Source organism: Nannospalax galili, unplaced genomic scaffold, assembly GCF_000622305.1.
Source record: "Nannospalax galili isolate Female #2095 unplaced genomic scaffold, S.galili_v1.0 scaffold879, whole genome shotgun sequence".
Taxonomy (NCBI): domain Eukaryota; kingdom Metazoa; phylum Chordata; class Mammalia; order Rodentia; family Spalacidae; genus Nannospalax; species Nannospalax galili.
In genome coordinates, this window is record NW_008346261.1 from 3,477,966 (window position 1) to 3,494,424 (window position 16,459).

Consider the following 16,459-nt stretch of genomic DNA (forward strand, 5'->3'; position numbering starts at 1 on the left):
GAAGAGAGAGGGTACCAGTTTCAAGATGGCAGGTTGGGCACATACTATGCCTTTCTCCCCCATACCAATTCCATAAAAATAATAGACATGAGAAAAATAAGAACCAATAAGCAGACACCTTACAGAGTGCTATTTGAAAGCAAGACATGGGCTTCTCAGTAGAACCACAGGGTTCTAAAAAGACAAAGCTGATGGGGATCACGTTCCAAAACCTCAGAGCTGGGGGTACGTGGGAGAGTTAGAGAGTTAGGCACACGGCTCCATTCATAGAGGTGGTGCAAATGAGGCTAATGCTACCCCAGGGATGACAGCAGCATGATGAGGCTGAGTTCCTAGCAGGGAGAGACCAAGGTGACTGCTGTCTGTGCATTCTCCTTCTCCATGGGCCAAGGAGCAGAGGCCAGGTTCTGTGTCTTTAGAAGAGAGCAGTGGGACTGAGATCTAGGACCAAAGACCTAGTAGTTCTTTAGGTGGCTAGCAACACTGGCAGAAACAAGAAGCATCACTTTCTAGACGAGGAGCCAATAAACTCCTCTCGCACTGTGCCCTCTTCCTGTGTGATGCATTCTTTCCCACCTTGCTGTCTGGCATGGACTCTTAACCATGAAGGACACGATTAAGATCCCACAAACTTTGGGGAATGTCAAGTCCACTAAAAGATAAAATAAATGGGAACGATATGCCAATAGACCATTAAGAGATGGCTCAGCAGGTATGGTACTTTCCACCAAGCCTGAAGACCTGAGTTCTGTCCCTGGCACCTACATGGTGGATGGAGAGAACTGAGTCCCTCAAGTAGTCCTCTGACCTCCACACACATGCCACAGCATAAGTGCCACTCTCATACATAAATGAATTAAAAATTTAAGATTTATTTATTTTTTGTTATTTTATGCATAGAATTTATGCATATGTGTGTGGCTGATTGTATGTATATGTATCACATGCGCATAGGAGCCCATGAAGGTCAGAAGAGTGCATGGGATCCTCTAGAACTAGAGTTACAGACAGTTATGAGCCACCATGTGGGTGTGGTAACCAAACCCAAGCCGTGTGCAAGAGCAGCAAGTGCTCCTAACTGCTGACCCATCTCGCCAGACTCCCCACCCCCAACCATCAACACACCCACTAAATTTTTAGAAAGCTTTGGGAGAAAATTTTTGAAAGATTACATTTATTATTGTTGGAGAGATAAGGGATTGTGTGTAAGAAGCAAGAACCAATAGTTATTAAAAAAAAGATCCTATTGGAGATTTTAAAAAATTAAAAATATAGTTTTGTTAAAAAAGAACTCAATACAAGGGCGAAAATGCCTAATCCATAGAAAGGGAAAATGAGCAAGCTTCAAGTTTGAAGTAGACATTTCTCTGAGTTTTGTAAAAAGGGCTAAAGAGATTGACAAGATGAAAGGAAAAATATCATACATAAAAAATTTCAGTATTTACCAGGCTTGGTGGCACAGGTCTATAATCTCAGCATTCAGGAGAATGGGGCGTGAGGCAGGAGGACTGCAAATTCGTGGCCAGCCTAGGCTGTACAGCAAGACTGTATCTAGAAAGGGAAGAAAGTCAAATACCTGTTTATAATAATTTGTATCCATTCAGTGCACACCTTTAATCCCAGTACTTGGGAGGCAGAGGCAGGAGAATCTGTGAGATTGAGGTCAACTTAGTCTACATAGCAAGTTCCAGGCCAGCTGGGGCTACAGGGAGACCTTGTCTTAAAAATTAAAAAAAATTTTTTTAATGAAAAAAAAAAAGATTTTGGCTTTTTTTTTTCTATAGATGCATTTTATTGGGTAAAGGAAGTTTCTCTTCATCTCATTTGAAATATATATGAGGGCCAGAGATGCAGATCAGCAGTAAGGCATGTGCTTAGCATGCTCAAGGCCTGGGCTTACCCCTCAGTACCAGAATAAAATACCAAAGAAATTTAAAAAATACTTATAATCTTATATATTCATTTTAAGCACTTCTTTTAGGATTATATCATACATGTTTAACTCACATTCCTTAAATCAGTTTTTAACATTTTAAGTTGGTGTGCTGGATAGCTTTAGTGTCAACTTGACAAACCTGGGTTGAGGGAGCCTTAATTAGGGAATTGCCTCCATTGAACTGGCCTGTGGCCATGTCCATGGGGCACCTTCTCGATTGTTGAGTGATGTGGGAGGGCCCAGCCCACTGTGGGTGGTGCCACCCCTGGGCAGGTGGGCCTGTGTGCCTAAGAAAGCAGGCTGAGCAGGAGGGGCCAGGGGAGCAAGTCAGTAAGCAGTGTTCCTCCGTGGCCTGTGCTGCAGCTCCTGCCTCCAGGTTCCTGACCTGAACTCCTACCTGATGAACTGTGACCGGGAGATGTAATATAAAATAAACCCTTTCTTCCTCAAGTTGGTACTGGTCAGAGTGTTTTGTCACAGCAATGGAGAGACAAACTAAGATAGCTGGATTTAGACATTTTTCTAACATATATTTTTCCCAGTCCTTCACCCCAGTTGACTAACCAGTTACATTCAAATACTTTGGAAAATTACATCAGATAATATTATAATTTTTATTTTCAATCAACATACAAATTTTAAAGAATGCAAAGGAGAGGCACAACCTGCCATATATGCAGATGCAAAGTCATCTCTGCCTCTCTTCCTTCTCTCTTGATAGCCCGAGTTTTCTTTTTCTGTCATTTTGAAGCTGGATTGCAATGAATTCCTTTAGCTTTTCTTTATCTGGGAATAGCTTTATTTCACCTTTATCCTGGAAGACTTTTTTTTTTTACTAGGTAGAGAATTTAAAAATACCACAATGCTTCCACCTGTTGCACAGTTTTTGAAGACAAGGCCAGAGGCCCCCTGGAGGCCTGCACATCCTTCCTCTAGGAATGTATCATTTTTTTTTGTTGCTTCTAAGGTTTTTTTCTTTGTCTTTAGTTCTCAGCAGTGTGGTTATGTGATGAACATGTTTATTTCTTTTTTGCTTGTTTGTTTTTTGAGACAGAGTCTCAGGTAGCTCAGGCTGGCCTGGAACTCATGTATATATACTGTTGTCTCTACCTCTCAGGTGCTGGGATTACAGGCATGCAACAGTGTAATACCACACTCAAGTTTTATTTTTTGAGTCAGGGTCTCATGTAGTTCAAGTTAGCTTCGAACTCAATATATAACTGAGGATGACCTTGAACTTCTGATCCTCCTGCCTTTATGTAGTGCTGGGGATTGAACTTGGGGCTTTGTGTGTGCTACAAATACACTCTATGAACTGAACTACATATCCTTCCCTTTTATGAGACAGGGTCTCAAGATATAGTCCAGGCTGGCCTTGAATTCCTAATCCTCTTGCATCATTGTCTAGGGTTCTGAGATTAGAGGCATCAGCTACTACACCAAGCTGGTATTGTTATTTTAAATTTCAATTTGAGTGTTTGTGCTGGTGTGCTGGTTTGTGGTTTTGCCTTATGCATTGTGATCTTGCTAAATTCCTTTACTAATTCTAATAGCTTATTTTTGTAGATTTCTTGGCATTTTCTATGTATATAGTCATATTGTACGTAAGCAAAGACAGTTTTACTTCTTTTTTAAAATTTTTTTTATTTATTATTTTTATTTTATGTGTATGCGTGTATTGCCTGCATGTAGGTAAATGCACCAGTGTCGTGCAATGCCTGCAGAGGACAGAAGAGGCTGTCGGATCCCAGATCCCCTGGAACTGGAGTTAGGACCGTTGTTAGCGAATCTGGGTGCTTTGCAAGAGAAGTCAGTACTCTTAACCCCTGAGCCATCTCTCCAGCCCATCTCTCCAGCCCCTACTTCTTCTTTTCAAATTGTGATGCTGTAGTTTCTTTTTCTTGTCTTATTGTACCACATGCACAGTACTGAACAGAAAGGACAAGAGCATTCACCCTTGTCTTGTTTCTCATCTTAGGGAGAAAGCATTCAGCTTTCTACCAGTAAATAGTATGCACCCATACATGTACCTATAATACATACACATGTATGCATACGTATGTGTGGATTTGTGGATGCCTTTCATTGTGTTTAAAGAAGTTCCCTCTATTTTTAGTTTGCAGAGAGTTTGTGGGGTGGGGGGGGGTGCATGCGGGAGATACATGTACGTGGAGGTCAGAGGACAGCTTCAGGTATTGTTTCTCACCTTCCACCTCGTTGGAGACAAATATCTTTTCTGTTCTCTGTTGCATAAGCAGGCTAGCTGGCCCATGAACTTCCAGAGATTCTCCTGTCTCTGCCACATTATGGTTCTACCTTAGTAAAGAAACAGCTTGACTGAGCATTGATGAGGCCAAGAGTGGATCTGAGCTGCAGGAATGTGTTTCTTCAGATGTCCCTCGGAGCTCTGCTTCCCAGCAAGGGCTTTGTTCTTTTTTTTGGTTTTTGTTTTTGTTTCTGTCTTTTGCATGTCCATTTTACTAATTTTTTTTTAATTATTTTTTATTTTATTGGTCTTTTTTGAGACAGGGTCTCCCAGTAGCCCCAGCTAGCCTAGAATTCACTACGTAGACCAGGCTGGCCTTGAACTCATAGAGATCCTCCTGCCTCTGCCTCCCGAGTGCTGGGATCAAAGGCGAGTGCCACCACTCTCGGCTATTATTTTTATTTTATGTGTAGGTACGTATTGCCTGCATGTAGGTAAGTGCACTCATGTCGTGCAATGCTGATGGGGGACAGAAGAGGCTGTCAGATCCCCTGGGACTGGAGTTACGGACAGTTGTTAGTTGCCATGTGTGTGCTGGGATTCGAACCTGGGTCTTCTGCAAGAATAGTCAGCACTCTTAACCACTGAGCCATCTCTCCAGCCCCATTTTACTAATTTTTTAATATATATTTTTACTGTCCTTAATCAAATTTAGACCCCTTATTCCATTTGTTCCCCACCACAGCAGCCCCCACCGGACTTCACGTATTCTGTAATTGGTGTTAAGTCCTACCTGCTCAAGCATTTGTACTCAGATGTTCCTCAGTGCAAGTTTATTCACTGAAGTTTAGTCAGCCTCTCTAGCGCACTCCCTCACCCCACAGCAATCAGTTGCCAAAACTTCTTTGGCTAAGGTTGGGGCCTGGTGCCTGTTTTCTCAGTTCTATGCCGGGATTTTGTCTGATTGAGTCAGCATGAATCTTGTGCATGCTGTCATCATTGTTGCAAGTCCATGTGAGCAAGTTCCCAGGGACCTGAAAGCCTGTTTCCTTAAGCCCCTGCACCAATCCTGGCTCTTGCAGTCTCGCCAACCCCTCTTCCACAACAGTCCTTGAGCCATGGGTTGGTGAGCTTTAATATAGGAGTTCTATCCAGAGACACACACTTTGCAGTCTCTTACTCTCTTATATTTTGGCCAGTTGTGGCCTTCTGTGTATATCGAACTCTGTTATATAAGGAAGCTTTGCTGGAGAGTTGATGGATGTAATAGTATTCTCTCTACTCCCTGTTCCACTGTGTTCCATGGACTTTGCTCATTTTTTACTGAAACAGTATCTCCAGCATGAAATGGGGAAGTAGAAGCCACCCTTGCCAAAGAATCTTGTCTTTTGATCCCTAGGCCTAGAATATTATACACACACACACACACACACACACACACACACACACACACACAAATGTCTCTTATTGTTTGCAATATAAAAGCATGCTGATTTCAGTGCTTTGATACGTAGGGCATGTGTACCCACATTCATACACTATCTTATACTATATTGGATGGAGAGGTAGGAGGGGTCCTGAAAGATTAAGGTCAGGTTCAAGGGCACAAGAGGAGCCATGGCTGGGTTAGCTTATTTACATTATAAACACTAACTTTTTGGTTGCAAGGTTAGGTAAAGTCTTTAGGCCAGATTATGTCCATATTGGAAAGTCATTCCTACAAATTGGCAATAGGGTTGCTGGAATTATAGATGTGTGCTACTGTTCCAGCTTTACATGGGTTCTGTGGATTTGAACTCAGGTCCTCATGACTGAGTCAGCTGCAGATGCTTTACCCACTAAGCCAACTCTTCAGCCCAAGTTATTGTTGTTGTTTAAATCAGTAATGGATTTTGAGTTTGAAAATGGTCTGCATCTAAAAAAAGATATTTTTTTCTTCTTAGTTACAATCAATTTCACTGATTTGAACCATTATATTCTTATATATTTGTGTGTGTATGATGTATGTATGTGAGTGTGGGTGTGCACATGCCACTATGAGTTTGTGGAGGTCAGAGGACAACTTTTAGGAGTTGGTTTTCTCCTTCCACAGTGGGTTCTGGGGATCAAACTCAGGTTGTCCAGCTTGTGTAGCAAGTGCTTTTATCTGCTCAGCCATCTCATTGGTTTTGTGTGTGTGTGTGTGTGTGTGTGTGTGTGTGTGTGTGTTGCAACATGTTGCATATAATGTAACTAGTTATTTCCTTCCTTCCCTGTGTATGTATGTGTGGTATATGTGTATATGTATTTATGCGTATGTATGCATATGTGTACATATGTATGGAGTCCTCAATCACTCTCCTTATTTTGTGAGACGAGGTCTCTCACCCTATTTGGCTAAGTTAGCTCTTCAGTGAGTTCCAAGGATCCACTTAACTCTGCCTTCTCAGCCCTGGAGGCACGCTTATGTGTCAGCTTTCTACGAGGGTGCTGGGGATGCAAACTCAGGTCCTCATGTTTGCATAACAAATACTCTACCGACTAAGCCATCTCCCCATTTTCTTTCCTTTCCTCTTTTTCCCTCCATCTCTTCCTTCCTTCCTTCCTTCCTTCCTTCCTTCCTTCCTTCCTTCCTTCCTTCCTTCCTTCCCTCCCTCCCTCCCTCCCTCCTTCCTTCCTTCCTTCCTTTCTTCTTCTCTTTCCTTCTTTCCTCCTTCCCTCTCTCTTCTTCCTCTCCATTTTGTTTTCTTCCAGATAAGGCCTTGCTAAGTAGTCCTGGCTGGTGTTGAACTTGTGGTGATTCTGTCTCGGCCTTCCAAGTGTTGGAATTCCAAGCACTGACCACCACACCTAACCCTCTTTGGTTTTGACAAGGTTTCCTTCCATTTTGCTAAAAAAAAAAAAAAAAAAAAAAAAAATCTCCCTCATTGTCTTAGCTTGTTTTAGTTTTGAGACAGGGTCTTAACTCTAGTCCAGGATGGCCTGAAGCTCACTATATAGCCTAGGCTGGCCTCAACTCATGGAGCTCTTCTACCTCAGCCCCAGACAGCTGCCTCCCTCATTATTTTAAAAGGTTGCACAAGACACCATCACATGGGTGTGCCAGGGTGGCAGGCAGTTTTGATGGGTGTTTGGCTTATTTCCAGTCCTCTGATGTTTGTAAATGAGGCTGGAACACACTTGTGCAGGGACAGTTGCTTTTGAGGATGATTTCCCATAGAGGTAGAACTACCAAGCCCAGAACATTTTGGAGTTTGACATTTCCTCACTGCCACCCAACTGCATGGGGCGAACCTGTATCTGTGGTGGTTTGTTTGCTTGTTTGATTTGTTTTCTCACATCCTGTCTATTCTGACTGATTCATTTATCTTTTTTTTTTTTTAAACTCATCTGATTAGTAGGAGGGCTTATTAAATAACCATTAAGTATTTGCATAATCATGAAATCTAACTTTTCTTAACTTTAACAAAACCAAGCTAAACAAATTTGGAAAACATTATTTTTATCTACAAAAGTTGGAATATTCTTTGATGTCAAAAATCAAGAGTGATACCTGCCAGAATGGTACATTACAAATGTCCAGGCCTTTCAAATCCATGGATCAGTCATCTAAAGAGACTGAAGAAAAGAAGCATGTTGCATTTTTTTTCTTTAAAATAGTAGCCTTGAATGCTTTTGAGGAAAAATATAAGACTTTACAAATTCTGTGGAGAAACGTAATAACTAATTTTTTTTTTTTTTTTGGTCTTTTTGAGACAGGCTCTCCCTATAGCCTCAGCTGGCCTGGATCTCACTATGTAGACCAGGCTGGCCTCAAACTCACAGAGATCCACCTACCTCTGCCTCCCAAGTACTGGAATTAAAGGCATGCACCACCACACCCGGCCATTAATAACTACATTTATACACCTTTCAAAAGGAAATGCTTAGGAACAAACAACAAAAAGCACGTATATTCCCAATCCCAGCACCTAGGAGGTGGAGATAGGAGGATATGTAGTTCAAGGCCAGCCTAGGCTGCATATTAAACCTTGTATCAAAGAGAAGCAAGTCTTTTAGAAGTAAAATAATAAAAACATTTCAACGTAAACTCCATGAGAACAAGGAATGTGTAATTGCTATAGTGTGGCACCTAGAACAGTGCTGGTAGATGGTAGATACCTAGATTTATATTACGTTGAATGCAAATAAAAACTTGGACAGGATGCATGTGTATAAGAATGGACCAGATGGCTCAGTGGGTAAAGGTACCAGCATCAAAGCCTGACAAACCTGAGTTTGATCCTTGTGACCCACATGGTAGAAAGAGAGAACAAACTCCTACAAGTTGATCTCTGATCTCTACACTTGTGCCATAGTACACATATCCCCAAATAAATTAAATAGATAAGTAAAAAAAAATATATATATATATATATATATGAAAAATACTTTAAAATATCAGAAAATTATAGTAGTTGCAATGACGAAATTGACATAAGAATAGGTAAATTAACTAATAGACCAATACACTGGAACAGTCTAGAAATACAATTTGTGACAAAAGCAGTATCCCAAGTCAGTAGAGAAATGACAGGTTATCATTAAGAGGCATGGGACAATCAGTTGTTCATTTAGGAAGAAAATTATGGCATCTCTCTCTACCTTACACTGTTCACATGCACAGATGGGTTAGCAACCTAAATATAAAAGAACTCAAACTGGAGCTGGAAAGATGGCTCAGCAGTTAGGAGCACTGGCTGCTCTTCCAGAGGACCTGATTCCTAGCACCCATATGGTAGCTAACAACCATCTGTAACTCCAGTTCCAGGGAATTCAACACCCTCTTCTGACCCCCATGGGCATTGTATGTACATGATGCATTTCCAAGCATGCAGGCAAAACACTCAAACACATAAAATTAAAAAAACCCCAAGCTATCAAGGTTTATAAGAAATACAGAGGAGTATATGTTTCTTTCTTTCTTTTTTTTTTTTTTTTTTGGTCTTTTTGAGACAGGGTCTCCCTGTAGCCCCAGCTGTCCTGGAACTTACTATGTAGACCAGGCTGGCCTTGAACTCAGAGAGATCCGCCTGCCTCTGCCTCCCAAGTGCTGGGATTAAAGGTGTGTGCCACCACAGCCGGCTAGGAGCATACGTTTCTTATCTTCAAGAAGGAACAAGTACAAAAAGCAAAATCTCTAAAGGAGAAGGCTGGTAAGTCTGACCGCTTCAAAACTAAAACGGTATGAAAAATAAATAAAAAGCAACTTACCGAAGAAACATACATAAGAATGGGAAGACTGGCATTGATTCAGAACATTCGATAATGCTATGAATCAATAAAAAAGAGTGACAGTTCAAGAGAAAAATGGACAAAATAAAACAGGAAAGTACAGTACTGTAAAACAACAGAAAAAAAGCCAAATCTCACTGTTAATCAGAATAATAAAATCCATCCAATAATCATGTTGCAGTGTTACTATGCCAACATTATAATTACCTGAACAAATAAGAATCCTCTTTTAAAAAGTTTTTTTTTTAATTTATTATTTTTATTTTATGTGTATCGTATATTGCCTGCATGCAGGTAAGTGTACCTGTGTCGTGCAATGCCCGCGGAGGTCAGAAGAGGCCGTCGGATCCCCTGGGACTGAAGTTAGATGGGACAGTTGTTAGATGCCATGTGGGTGCCATGATTCGAACCTGGGTCTTCTGCAAGAACAACCAGTGTTCTTAACTGCTGAGCCAACTCTCCAGCCCCAGTATCCTAACTCTTAGATTCAGTTTTTTGTTTTTGTTTTGTTTTTTGGTCTTTTTTGTCCTGGTAGACCAGGCTGGCCTTGAAGTCACAGAGATCTGCCTGCTTCCAGAGTGCTGGGCTTAAAGGCATGGGCCGCCACACCTGGCTCTTAGATTTAGTTTTTAAGAGTGAGCCCAAACCCTGAGGACACTCATTCCCCTCGATCTCTCTTGGAACCATCTGTCTCCTGGAACTGTGTTGATGGGACTGTTCTGTTGGAACTCTGTCCCTGGAACTGTGTCCTGAGTCTGGCCCCACCCATAATTTTACTCAAAATGGTTTCTCCAGCTTCAATTGGGGACATACAAGCTTGGGTCCCCTAATCTTAACGGATCATTGGCCTTTTCATCCCTAGTTCTAGAATATCTCTTTCACCCATGGTCAAGTGTCCTTCCCAATCTGCACTGTGTGCAATGGAGATGGGTGTATGGTCTTTCAGTGCTTTGATATGTTAATTCTCAAGCATACCAACATTCATTCAATATCTTTTAGGATGGAGTACCAAACTAAGGTTGCCCAAGAAATAAGATCAGGTGCCCAGGTCATAAGACACAAGCACATGGTTTTGCTGGGGTTAATTAAAAGTCATTAGTTCAGATTATTGCATTTATAAAAGTCATTCCCATATCATATGATTCCATTCTTTGCTGGGGAGACTTTTTACAAACAACAATAAAACACCTGGAGAATGGTTTAGCAATATTTAGCTATTGAAAATTTAAATAGCACTCGGAGGCAGGAAGCTTGTGAGTTCGAGGCCAGACCAGAATACACAGTGAGATCTTCTGTCTAAAAAAAAAAAAAATTTGAAAAGCGCAAAACCACTGGAGAGATGGCTCAGTGGGTAAGAACACTGGCTGTTCTTGCAGAAGACCCGGGTTCAAATCCCAGCACCCACACGGCAGCTAACAACCATCCATAACTCCAGTTCCAGGGAATTCAACACTCTCTTCTGGCCTCCGTGGGCACTGCATGACACAGGTGCACTTACACACATGCAGGTATAACACTCAAACACATAAAATAAAAATAAATAAATAAAAAATAAAAAAAAGCACAAAACCAAGGCCTAGGCATGTAGCTCAGTGGCAGAATGCTTGCCTACCAAGCTTGAGGCCCTAGGTCTACTCTCCAGTACAACAGCAGCAACAACAAAATGCTCAGAATATGTGGCTACTTCCCAACTTTTACACCAGAGAACAGGTGTGTATACATACCTGTGTATATATGAACACTTTAGATGTCATTAGTTTTAATGATGAAAAATAGAAAAATGTCAGTTTCTATTAGGAGAAGAATGATTAAATAATTGTGTGACAATTTAAGCTAAAGGAATTTTTTTCAGGACTGGGAATTCAACCTAGGGGCTTCATGCATGCCAAGCCCCAGCTCCAGGTGTTATGTAAAAGTTTTAAAAGTGACACATTTTTTAAGTAAAAGATTATAGATCTGCAAGAGAAAATCCCCCCCCACACTGCAATCTCTCTTTTTAATTAATGGTCAAGAGTGAACTCGGAGCCTTGTGCAGGCTGGGCAAGCTTGCTACTACTCAGCTACATCCCCAGCCAAGATGTGTTGTTAAGTGAAAGAGGTATATTGCAGAACTATGTTCCTAATGGGATGTATATTTATGGAAAACTATTTCCCACAGATCCATACATATGAATGAATATACACTAAGTGGTTTGGAGAGACATGTAAAAATGACAACAGTGTTTATACTTAAAGAGAGGGAAAAATGATAGAAATTGGGAATGTTGCCATAACCTAGTTTAAGGATATATATATATATATTCGTTTGTTTGTTTGACACAGGGTCAGTCCCAGTCCCAGGCTGGCCTCAAACCTGCTATGTAGTTAAGGATGATCTATGATCTTGAACTTCCTGTCTTTGCCTTCTGAGTGCTGGGATTATAGAAGTGTACTGCCATGTCCAATTTATTTAGTGGTAGAGATTGAACCCACAGCCTTATGCATATTAGGCAATCACTCTCCCTGGCCCCTCATGTGTAATTTTAAAAACTTAATTTTTTAAAGATTTTGAAGAAAGTTAAGGCAAGATCTATCTAGAAGTTGGATGCAATTGGTGCATCTTCACCATCCCTGCCTGGGCCCCAGTTTCCAGAACCTTTCTTCTTTACACACACACACACACACACACACACACACACACACACACACAGAGAGAGAGAGAGAGAGAGAGGAGAGAGAGAGAGAGAGTTCTAACTGAACTGTTTCCTAAACAGCATTAAGAAAGCACAAGTTGTTTTGCAAACAGTAGCCGACTAGTTATCTCACAGGAAGTTGGGCTAAACCCTATGGGTAGGGATGTTTGGGAAAGCTGAGGGGGGAGAAGAGAAGGCAGAGGGTGTGCACTGAGTCAGGCAGGGGTCCTGTCTGATGATGACTATGATCTGGAATGTGGCCGTTCCAGCAGTGCCATCCAGAGACCTTCCCTGGAATGCAGGGCTAGAGCATGACTGGTAGGACAAATTACATTAAATTAGTTTGCGATCAGGTGTTACTCCATCTTACAGGCTGACCTCAAGCTCAGGATTCACCTGCTTTTTCTCCTCAGGGAGCCATCTTCTCCTGGTTACTCTTGAGTTCTTAGAAGCCTTTGAGCCTCAAATACATGTAGGGCCTGGGTGGGGGATAAACAGGGATGCAGACCAGGAAGGCAGATAGGGCGTGGGTGCTTGGTCAGAAACACTCTAGTCTCAAGGCATCTCCAGTCCCTGTGCACATTCAGGCCCACAACCCTAATCTGAGACATAGGTCATGATTTAGATGCTATTGATAGAGAACTTTCCCCTCCCCATGGATAGAGAGCTGCAGGGATTCCCTTTCTCTTTCTCAGCATTCCCTGCCTCCCTGTTGCCTATGGGGAGGCAGAACCGGCCTCCTGAGTAGAAAGAATCCACCACACAGTATTCTCGTCTTCTGGCCCTGCAACCTCTGTGTCTGCCCTGTCTTGCCAGAGACAGAGACCTGCGTTCCCAGCTTCACAGCCTTCATAGCTGCCTAGGACTTCTAGGACAGGAACTTGGACGATCAGTAGAAGTGTCAGGCCCTGGGCCTCTGCCTGTCTCCTCATCCTCATCTTCTATCCACCCCTGTGTTGGAGCCGTCTCAATGAAGCTTACTGTGTCAGATATTTGGGGTGTCATTCTCTGGGTCCAGAAGGTCCTTCCCAATTTGTGTCTACTTGGTTACTCCAAAAATGATCTTCAGGACAGAACCTAGGGCATCAACCCTTCAAGGAAGCCTTTCTTGGTCTCCTCTGCCCCCAGTTGCTCCAAGTACTTTGATACTCCATAAAGGTCTTGTACAGGCTTGTGAGGTGCCATTTGTTCACTTTTTGGCTTCCCTGTCATGAGTTCCTTGAGGACAAGGCCCATGCTTTGCTGCATGGAGTGTGCCCACTGCTCAGAACAGCACAGCACCCAGCATACATAAGGGCTCCATAAGTGATTGAATGAAAGGTCAGAAATAAGTGCAGAGGCCATTAGGCAAAGAGGATTGGTTTGGAAGTCAGGGAACTTGACGGATTATTCTGAACTGTTCCACACTAGCACAGAAAATGTTTGCATTGAATATTCCTTCCCTCTAATCACTTAAAAATCGGATTATCAGGGCTGGTAAGGGTGATGGAGACCAAGGGCTGTCATGCATGGCTGATGGGAGGATAAAGTACAATCCTCCTGAGGGCATTTAGCAATGACTATTTAGAAGTACAAAAACTGTACATGCCTGAATGTATAGAAATTTTACTGTTAAGACATTTTTAAAAAATTGATTTGAGACCAGGTCTTGCAAAGTCTCCCAGGCTGGCCTCAAGCCCAGGATTTACCTTCTTCAGATTCTCCAGTGCTGGGATGATAGGTATGCAAAGCCACCCTCAACTGAAGACGTCTTGCTTAAGAAAATAACTGAAGATGTGGCTAGAGATTTAATTCCATGATGTTCTTCCAAATATCATTCATAACAATGAAAACCAGAAACAACTTGTGTCTAGCAAGAAAAGGTTACTACATCTATCTATCTATCTATCTATCTATCTATCTATCTATCTATCTATCTATCTGTCTGTCTGTCTGTCTGTCTGTCTGTCTGTCTGTCTGTCTGTCTGTCTATCTATCAATCTATCTATCTATCAATCTATCTATCATCAATCTATCTATCAATCTATCAATCTATCTATCTATCTATCATCAATCTATCAATCAATCAATGTATCTATCTATCATCTATCTAGCTACCATCTATCTACAATATTCATACAAAATATGCACATATAAAAATGAAGCCAATATACATTTATTGATAAGAAGATATGTAGGTTAAAATGTTCAGGATTTTTTGGGGGGGTTGGTACTTTTGAGACAGCATCTCCCTGTAGCTTTAGCTGTCCTGGAATTAACTATGTAGACCAGGCTGGCCTCAAACTCACAGAGATCTGTCTGTCTCTGCCTCCCAAGTGCTGGGACTAAAGGCGTGTACCATCACACCTGGCTAAAATGTTGAGTATTCTAAGAAAATTGTAGCAGTCTGGGTGTGGTGGTTAGTATGTTCATAATCCTAGCACTTCAGATGCTGAGCAGGAGGAGTTTAAGTTGAAGACTAGCCTGGGCAACATAATGAGAGCCCACCTTAAAAAAGTTGTAAAAGGGCCTGGGGAGGTGGCTCAGCAGTTAAGAGCATTAGCTGCTTTTGCAGAGGACCTAGTTTCAGTTCCCAGCACTTACATGGCGGCTCACAATGATCTGTAACTCCAATTTCAGGGGGTCTGATGCCCTCTTCTGGTCTCCATAGGCAAGAGGCATACAAGTGATACACATACATACATGTAGACAAAACACTTATCACATAAAATAAAAAATCTTTTAAGGGGCTGGTGAGATGGCTCAGCAGTTAAGAGCACTGGCTGCTCTTGCAGAGGACCTAGGCTCTGTTCCTAGCACCTATACGGCAGGTAACAACTATCTATAACTCCAGTTCCAGGGGATTCAATACACTCTTCTAAATTTCATGGGCATTGCATGACACAGGTTTACATACCTATAGGCAATATACTTGTATACATAAAATAAATAAAAATAATTAAAAAAATAATTCTTTTAAAAAATGTTTTCAAAATCTTATAAAATTCTAGAAACTGATTCTCAAAGGGCCACTTATCCAAGTTTACATATAGCAAGGGAGAATGGCCTCTTCTGTCCTGAGCCAGAAGGTAACAGGGGATCAGAAGGTGACAGGATCCCTGGGCACAGTGGGAAGATATTTGGATGTCTTGGCCCTTGCTCCTTAGCCAAGATGTGATCTGAACATAGAAGGCAAGAGCAGTAGGAAGGTGACTGAAAGTTGCAGGTGTGGCCAGACTAAAGCAGCACAAGGAGAACCAGGAGATGGACAGGCACAGTCCTAATTCACACACAGGCCCTTTGCCTGCTTGAGAATGGCAGTCCCACCACTAGCCTTTCTTAGAGGAGAAACTTTCCTCTTCTATTTCATAATGCTCCTGAAGCATTAACCCCAATCTTCCTAACTGACTGGTCTTGTCCCAGAGAGGCCCTGGGTGTCATCACCAACTGACCATTAACCACAAGCAGTTCGGCTCCCTCATAGTTCCAGGAGCAGGGACAGCCCCCTCCATCCTGCCCCAGAAGCCAAGAAGAAGGGGCTAGGGAGAGACAGAGGAAGTTACTTTGGCTCTGAGCCTGTAGCCCCCAGGGTGCTCCTTCCTGTGAAGCCCAACTGTCTCCAGCCAGATTTCCTGTCCCCTTGACCCCACTGAGAACTGGGGGCTGCCCATCAGGGTTGGCCATAAGGGCCAGGTGACTGTTGAAGTGGGGGTGGCCCCAAGGCTCTCTCAGGGGCACCATTTTTCACACCACCCTCCCTACTCCTCTGGGGCCATATTACTTGCTACAATTCCTTAACTGTTGATTCCTGAATTTTGTTTCTTTAAAAGAAATCTTGGGAGGCTGGAGAGATGACTCAGTGGTTAAGAGCACTGGCTGTTCTTGCAGAGGACCTGGGTTTGATTCCCAGCACCCACACGGCGGCTAACAACCATCTGTAACCCCAGTTCCAGGGGATCTGACATCCTCTTCTGACCTCCGGAGGCATTGCATGACACAGGTGCACTTACATACATGCAGGTAATACATGCATACACATAAAATAAAAATAATAAAATATTAAACAAAAAGAAATCTTGGATACTCAGTTTAACCAAAAGTTTACGGGGTTAGTCTATGTTCTCTGGGGACAGCTCAGGTTTAGACACAACAATGGGGAGCTGAGAAATTCTGAGGTCTTCCCCTTCAAACGCTGGGTATAGCTCTGATTCATTCTCTTGCCTTTTCCCCCATTTCATGGGCCCCTCTCTGTGCACCCCCAACCCTGTGGGGGAGGAGAGAGTCTAATCTTGGGACAGGCCTCCCTTTGCCTCACCCCGCCCCCAGTTTAGATGACATAAAAGGCCAGCTTCAGTGAGAATTGACAATGTCAGGTGCACTGTGGAGTTGAGCTCTTGGGGATAGCTCGGGGGA